The following is an 8,576-nucleotide window of genomic DNA, read 5'->3' on the forward strand; positions in this document are numbered from 1 at the left end:
CTCTGAACTTTGCATGGTTGAGTGGAAATCAAATGCCCCCAGGCTGGCCATAAGCCCTCCTTCGGCTCCTTCCCCTCCATCCCATGCCAGCAGATCACCCAGGCCTTTTGGGTTTTCACCTCTCTGTGGCTCTTCCCATCCTGGGGAAGCCTTGAGCTCCTGAGGCTCAGCACAGCGATGGCCATCTCGGTCTTCTCACCAACACACCTCTTCATAAACACTCATCGTCCCCAACCCTCAAGATGGGAGACCATGGTATGGAGCAAAGGTGCAAGCCAGCATGGAGCTCCACCGTCCCTGTACTGGGAGAACTGGGCTCTGCAAGCAGCCCCAGGGATGGGTCTAGGTATTAGGTGATAATAAAAGGGTGTCCAAAAGCAGGCTCAGATCCCCATGGGGACCTGCAGGATCTGGCCATGCTGCCAGCTGCCCAGGGGGTGATGGAGGAGCACACCGTGTCCCTTTGGCTCACCACTTCCAGGCTCCTCCGCTTACCGGACTGCTTCCGCAGGGAGGAATAAGGAGGTCAAAGCACAGGAGACCTGCAGGTACCTTTGGTATTTCCCATCCAGGAAAAGATTTAAAATAATTTCCTTCGCCTCATTGCTGTTTCCTCGATAGCTTGTTTGCTTTGGCTGTTGGACCACAGGCAGTTCTCCAGCCAGAGAGTTTTCTCTGGAAAACAATTGCCCCCCAGTTACAACCAGGGATGAAGGGTGGAACCGTTGATGGAGATGCTGCTTCTGGGGTACCACAATCCCAGCAGGACTACACACCCGGCCACATTCGTAGGGGGAAAATAACTATTTTAAGGTTGAAAACCAGCATCTCAGGTACGAGTCAACCCAAGGGGCTCCATGATCATGGTCCATCACCGTAAACCAGGGCCAAACACAAGTGTCCCAACTTGCCACCGTGTGCTGCTGCAGGAGCACAGATTGTCACCTCTCTGGTGGCCACCCAACACTTGGGTCTTATGGATGGGTTGAGGCAGCATGAGGGCGAGATGGGCAAATTTCTCACCTGACTGGGTGTGAGTCACCAGGAACCCAGCAATTTTGTGCGCTGCAAATTTCATGCTTTGCATTAAAAACGACTTGTTGGTGCAACTTCTCGTTGCTTCCCCAGGAACCCCATGTTGGATTCTGCTGCTCCTGCAGCAGGCGATAAGGGATTTTGCATGTGATGAGTTCACTTGGGACTTCCAAGCCACGGGTCAAATCTCCCATCTGGACGGACGTGCAATTTTTAGTCCGTGCAATTACTCTGTGCTTTCTGTAATGGGAATTTTAAGTCCTTCGCTGCTCCTTTTGCTCATTAACACCATTAAACGCAATGCAGTTGACTCAGGATGTCCATCCCTGATAGGACAAGGGGTAACGGCTTTAAACTGCAAGAGGGCAGATCTAGATTAGATGTAAGGAAGAAGTTCTTTACTGTGAGGGTGGTGAGGCACCAGCACAGGTTGCCCAGAGAAGCTGTGGATGCCCCATCCCTGGAAATGTTCAGGGCCAGGTTGGACGGGGCTTTGAGCAACCTGGTCTAGTGGAAGGTGTCCCTGCCCATGGCAGGGGGGTTGGAACTCGATGGTCTTTAAGGTCCCTTCCAACCCAAACCATTCTATGATTGTATGATTCTATCCCCTCGCCAAGGGCTGTGAGGATGCGGTGGGGACCCTGGGGACTCTCGAGCAGCTGAAATAACACCCAGGCATGGTGGCATCTCCCATAGGGACCAAAACCTTCCAGGAATTAAAACTCAGAGCATGGACTATTTGCTTCCCAGGAGCACACAGGGACCCGCTCAACTCTTGGGCTGGTTCTCCTTTGCCTGCAGGTGGGTCCATCACACCCAGCCACTGTGGCAAATATTTAAGCCACAGTGTCCTGTTCCTGCCATTGCGAACATGACCAAACTGGACATTTATTTTGGGAAAAAACCATCTGTTTCATGTCCGGCTTCATGGACAAAGTTTTCTGTGTGGAGCAACTCATGTGTCCTCGCTTCTGCCTTTCGGTTCTGCTTCTCAGAAGATCACGCCGTGCCTTTGAAGAGGGCGAAAGGGGAAGCCATGTCCCAAGTGGGTTTTTTTTTAATTCCAAGAATTTGTCTCTTTCTTATATGAAAGCAACTGCTTTTTTTCTGGAAAAGAGCAGAATTACAGAAACAAGGTGAAATTTAGACACAAATTTTCTCTTCCGCCACTTACAGGTGGGCAAAAAAAGCCCACCAGTGCTTGAGGTTTCTACTCAGCTAAACCAAATGTGATAGTCACATTTTATAGGAAGGTTTTGGAGATATCCCTGATATAAATACTCCTTGATTTCTGGATAACAGATTATTCTGTGCTGCTTGCTGGGAGATGACTGAACCATGACTTGCTGGAGGCTTTACCGGGAGCATCCCCGCAGAGGGACCGTTTCATGTCCTCCATCCTCAAATGGGGATGATTCCCATCTTTTTGTCCCCACCTAATCCATCGGAAAACCCCTTGCATCCCCTTTTCTGCAAGCAGAGAAGGGCTGGAAGCTCCAGCAAACCCACTCAGGCCTTGCTATAGGGTTTGCTTTGGGTTATGGGCAACATTACTCCTATAGGAGCAAGAATTCGGGGTCCAGGGCCAGCTCGGTGCCCAGGATAAGGAGGGGGACAGGAATAGCTTCCTAGGATGGACTCAATTTTTGCAGGGACATGGTCCTCATGCAACAGCGCTGGGAGCAGCGCTACTCTTGGCAGCATCTTCTAAACAAACCTCAGAGCAGAGCCGGTGCCCAGACATTTTGTACAAACACCGGGGTGAAACTATAACAAGGAAAATATAATCCTGGGAGGTCCTGGCCATCAATTGTCTGGGTTTGGGCAAAACCAGGCATGGTTGCTGCACCTTCTCTTTTGATGTGGTGGCTTGCACGTGTTTGGGGTTTTGGGTGCTGCAGGGAGGGAAGGTGATATTTGGGTGCCTGTCCGGCACAGGAGCGTGGCCAGGAGATGCTCACGGATGCTCAGGAGATGCTGATGTGGAGGTCAGGTGCATTCTTGGGGGGTCGTAAGACCATCCTGAGCAAGGAGGTCTGCACCCATCACTGCTGGGAGCAGGAGGGTGGGCCAGGCAGCTCCTCGGGCAATGCTGTGATGACCCCAATCTGTGCCTCAGTTTCCCCAGTTGCACAAAAAAATCAATGCCCAGCTTCCAGCTAACACCTAGAAAACACTCCAGGACCCTCAAATGGAGGGTTGTACCCCATGTCTGCTATGGGTGAAGCCTCCTGGATCAGCAGGCAGGGTCCTCCTGCCCTCAACCTGCCCGTCCTGTGCTGCCCGAGACGCCCGAGACCTGCCCAAGCCAAAAATGTTCAAGCAGGTCCGTCCCGTTGGGGATGTGTTGCAAAACCAAGGCGGCAGCGAAGTTCTGCACATCAGCGGGGAGGGAGGAGGGGAATCCGATGGCAAACAAGATCAGCTCGTTCCTTTTGCGCTTGCGTGTGCTGGCAGGCAGCGCGGGCAGCGCTGTGCTCGGGCAACGCAGGCAGCAGCGGGTGACTTAACTCACACCACTGCTCCAGCGTGCTGTGCGTTACCCTTTTTGCAGGGTATCAGCCTCTGTAATGTGTATATTTTTTTATCCTTCTTCCTGCAAATAAGGTTTGGTTTTATTTTACTGTATTTTATTCAATTTTATTTCATTTCATTTCATCATTTCATTTCATTTCATTTCATTTCATTTCATTTCGTTTCGTTTCGTTTCATGTCATTTCATTTCATTTCATTTCATTTCATTTCATTTTATTTTGTTCTATTCTATTCTATTCTATTCTATTCTATTCTATTCTATTCTATTCCAATTTATTCTTTTTTTTTTTTGCCATGTGGACACTGCCAGACAGCTTAGACCCAGCTCCAGGCTCAGGGAATGACAGACATACAGCATTTTAAACCCCTTTATTCAGGCTGGGAGCTGCCAGTGGCTGGGTGCCTCTCTTTCCATGCACATCAAACCGAGAGCCCTGATCTCAGCAGGGTGGCAGCTACTCTAACATAAACTTTAGGGATAAAGGCCCAGACAAATCTTTAGCATAAACAGAAAAACCTTGTGAAATAGGTTTAATTTAATATATCCAGTAATCCTAGGCATTCTCGCTTCCTTCCTGTTATTATCTGACATGATGTTCTATTCTTGGATACTCAGATAAATTTATTCAAAAGGAAACTGAACAATAACAAACATGAGATGAAAATAAAACCAGAAAAATTACAGGAATGATGCACAAGAAGCTGGTTGGGCTTCCAGGAAGGTTTGAGGAGAATCTCCAGCATGACTGTGCCGTACTCCAAATCTCTGTCGGAGGGGGAGATGAAGGTGCTACGTTGCTTTCAAGACCAACCGCAATTGCAGCAGCTGGTGGGCTTGGACCTGTTTGGTCCAAACTGGTTCATCTCAGCAGGGTAGTGGGATCTTCTCTAAAATGTTTTGTGGTGGACTCTGTCCCTGAAACTCATGGCTCTGAGCACAAAGTCTTAGCGGTCAACAGGACCTTGTCGTCCAGAGGCCAAAGGGACAGGCTGCGACCAGGCAGCTGCAATTAAGCACGTCATTAAATGTCTTTTTTCCGGGTACCTTGACATCTGGTTTTTAACACAGACATAAGAGGAAACGCTGGTTTTCTCCACCGGGATAAGAGCAGGTGCAAACAACTCTTGGCTAACCAAGACCTTCGGGCATGACACACCTTGCAGTCTCATCTCACCTTGGCACGCCTGAACATGCCTCTCTGCTCGGTCCCATTGTAAGGGCTGAGCTGCATCCCATGTGGTTGATCTCCTCCTGGGTGAGTGTCCAAATGCCCTGATCTCCGGCATTTTAAAGGTACCATGCGGCCCATGAGTCAACACAGCAATGATCCGTTTCGGCCATTCCCAGGTTGGTAGTTCAGAACCTCCAGAGACAGCACTTACCTCCACAGTGTTTACGTGTGCACAAGGTTTTTACATCTGCAAACAACCAGGACAGCTCAAGGGCTTGGCTCCCACCCTGCCAGCTCCTGGACGTGTTCCTCCGTTGGCTCTTCTCCCTCTTCCTTGCTCTGCATTTCAGCAGACCGGCCCCGCTCCTCCCTCCTCTGCATGCCCATTGCTTGCCAGGCATTAACATAGGAGAGCTCTCAGGTATCAGAGACGTCACCAACTCGCTCTTCAGGGTGTTGGGACCTGTGTGCAGACAGGCTGATTTCTTTGGGCATCTTCCAAGCAGATGTCTCCAGTGGGTTGCGTTCCTCCCTTACGTCCCCAGAAAGTCTTTGTAGGTATCACGCAGGGCCTGGAGAGGACAACTATGTCCATGTAGGTCCTAGGACTATCACACATAGGTCCTAGGACTGTCACATCGTCCTAGGACCGTTGAGTGAGGAAGACGAGTTCACACCGGCAGGCAACGTGAAACGGCTCACTGGTGTGGTGGTAACGCCGAACTGGCTGTTTTCTCCTTCTCTTCCTCCTCCTCCTGAGGCAGTTAATATTGATTGGGCTTATGAATTAACTTCCCTCTTAGAGATTCGATAGAGCCGGAATTGGTACATTAAACAAACAGCAAGCGGTTTATGACTCATGCGATGGCCCTGCGCCAAGGCAAGCACAAAAGCAGAGGCCTCAGCCGAGCGTTGGGAATTGTTCGGTGTTAAAATCCACATGGTCCCAGAGAAGACATCGGATGGGTCTCCTCTCTAAATTCAGCTGGAGCAGGTGAAAAACTTCTCCCCTCCCCAGCTCTGGTGCCCAGGACCTCTGCTCCTCAAGCAGAGCGGAGTCAGCAGGACATCCCTGCTATGGAGGGATGCCACCGAGAAGAAAAATCTTGTCCCTGAGAAGCACACGGGTACCACAGGGACACAGACCCCATCCTGGATTTGGGAAGGGCCCTCTTCCACATGCCACACGTCCCACCTGCTCTGGCACAGGATGGTGCAGCCCTGTCCTGCAGACTCCCAAAGGTCTCTATTTTCAAGTAAAATGAGTAAGAGTTGATTGTTCTTTTGGGTAGGAATGATTCAGGAAGCTTTAAATAGTAAAACTGTCCTTTTCTATAGTTATTTCCCTCTTTATTCCCGCTCTTGGCTGCTGGGCGGTTTGTATACAGTTATTAAAATCTGCTTTGACATCTCTCGCAGCGTATTTCCTTTTGGCTAGCTTCTTACACATTTGTTTCCATCCAAATTCCCATACAAGGACAACGGGGAACCAAACCGCTTTCATTCCTCATAGCCTGCCCAGAGCCCTCCCGAGTGTCATGGCTGGAGATCAGACAGGGTGAAACTGCCCCCATGTCCTGGCTGAGACAGGTCCTTTGCTCTGATGGTGCCGACCACGTGCTAAGGAGGGGAAGTGTCTCCTGTGCCTGTTTTGCAAGACAAAGATCTAAAGACAATGGAAAATCCCTAGCAGAAATGAGACCTCCATCTCCTTGGGCCATGGTGTCTCTTTGCATGTAGCCACTCTCATCTCAGCTGGAGCTGGTGCTGCAGGAGGAGAGAAACTGAGCCAAAGCCTCTGTGAAACTTTCCGTGGCCCAAACCAGGAGCGAAAATCTCTTCTTGACCCCCCCAACCTCACAGCTATTATGATCTTAAGCAGACAACCAACGCTCACTAGCCACGTCTTCAAGAGACCCGCACCATGTCCATGTCCATCCTGCACCATCTATCCTGTCTGCTCCCTCCTTCTTGTGATCAGTCCTGGCCACTTAGGAGAGAAGAGACGAGTGTTGGGGCCTTGAGGACACTAATTCACTTTAAATGCCCTGCCCAGCCTCCCCTGGGGCCTCCCCCCATCCTGCCCGTGGGCCCAGGACCCCCATTTCAGCTCAGCCTGGGTCCATCAGTCCCTGCCCCAGCAATGCCATAGGTGTCTCCAGCCCCACCACGGCCCAGCCCTGCCTGGCCATGGGCTCCCATGGATTGACGCTCTGGCTTGGCCTCAGACCTGCCTCATCACCACGAACTTGCCTGGTGCTCGGAGTTTCCCCTGGCTGTCCCCTCTCCAGGTCTGCCCTACTCTTGGGGATGGCGGGATGGGTCCTGGCTGGCTAGTCCCCTGCCCTGCCAGCCCAGGGATGCCCCGTAGTTCCCTGTCCTTTAGGAAGCCCTGACAAAGGGAAAAGTGATACGAAACTGGAAGGACTGGCTGATACACCTAATGGATGTGCTGCCATCCAGAGGGACCTGGCCAAGCTGGAGAAAGGGGCAGAGAGGAACCTCATGGAGTTCAATCAATGGAAATGGAAAGTCCTGCCCCTGGGGAGGACTAACCCCAAGCACCAGCACAGGCTGGGTGCTTCTAAAGAAGTTCTGCAGAGCAGGACTTGGGTGTCCTGGTGGGCTTCTGGGGCTCCCCAGCACCAGGAAATGAACATAGTGGATTGAGTCCAGTAAAGGGCCATGAAGAAGGGACTGGAGCATCTTTTGTATGAGGAAAGGCTGAGAGACTTGGGACCATTCAGCTTGGAGACGAGAAGACTTGGGGGGATCTTATCAAATACCTGATGGGGTGGGAATAAAGAAAATGGAGCCAGGGTCTTCCGAGTGGTGCCCTGTGACAGGACAGGAGGTAATGGGCACAAACTGAAACACAAGAAATCCTGTTTAAACATAAGAAAGTGATTTTGCTACTGTGAGGGTGGTCAAGCACTGGCACAGGTTGCCACCTGAGGTTGTGGAGTCTCCATCCTTGCAGATGCTCAAGACCCATCTTGACATGGCCCTGGGCAACCCGCTCCCGGTCACTCTGATGGAGCACATGGTTGGATAAGATGGTCTCCAGAGGTCCCTGCCAGCCTCACCCACGCTGTGGAAGGGAAGGGAGGAGAGGACACCCTTAGGAAATAAACCTTAGGAAATAAACCTACTTGTGTGGGAAGGTGGGAGTCTCTCCTGTGCCCAGGACGTGACCAGGAAAGTCCTTGAAGCCACAGTTTGGTGTAACGAGGATGTGCCTGTCCCGGGCTCTGTCTACTCCTTTGCAAGGTAGAGGGGCTGCTAATGCCAGCCCTTTCCAAGCCCTTACACGAGGCTTTCTGTCACCCACCATAGTGCACATCGGGAGTGCAGGCAGGGCTGCTTTGCCTCACGCAGTGGCCTTGCAAGGACATGGTGAGCTCCTCATCCTCCTCCTCCCTCCTCTGTAAATCCCAGCCAGCCTCCAGATGCACTGCGGAGGATGAGCGCCAAGGGTTTGTCGTTAGAACAGAGATAAAAGCTCTGGCTGAAGCAGATGAACTTCTGTCCTCTGAAGCGGGTGCTCCTGCAGGATAGCAAAGTCCAGATGTTAGCACAGCTGGGAGAGATGTCAGCGCTCTCGTGAGGCGAGGGAGGGGGCTGCTCCTGGAGAAACATCTGGGCATAGCGGCTGCTTGACCTGCTCTGCTTGGAGATGGGCCCTTTTCCAACTGGTTTGGAGAGGCAGCACAGGTACAGCCGGAGATGAACAACACTGGGAAGCACCTACATCCCTCCTGACAGAGAGTCTGGGTAGCTACACGGGGTGGACATCCATCCCAAATGCCTACTTTTGGTCTGATGAGTCCAGAT

The sequence above is a fragment of the Gymnogyps californianus genome, chromosome 1, assembly GCF_018139145.2.
Source record: "Gymnogyps californianus isolate 813 chromosome 1, ASM1813914v2, whole genome shotgun sequence".
NCBI lineage: Eukaryota > Metazoa > Chordata > Aves > Accipitriformes > Cathartidae > Gymnogyps > Gymnogyps californianus.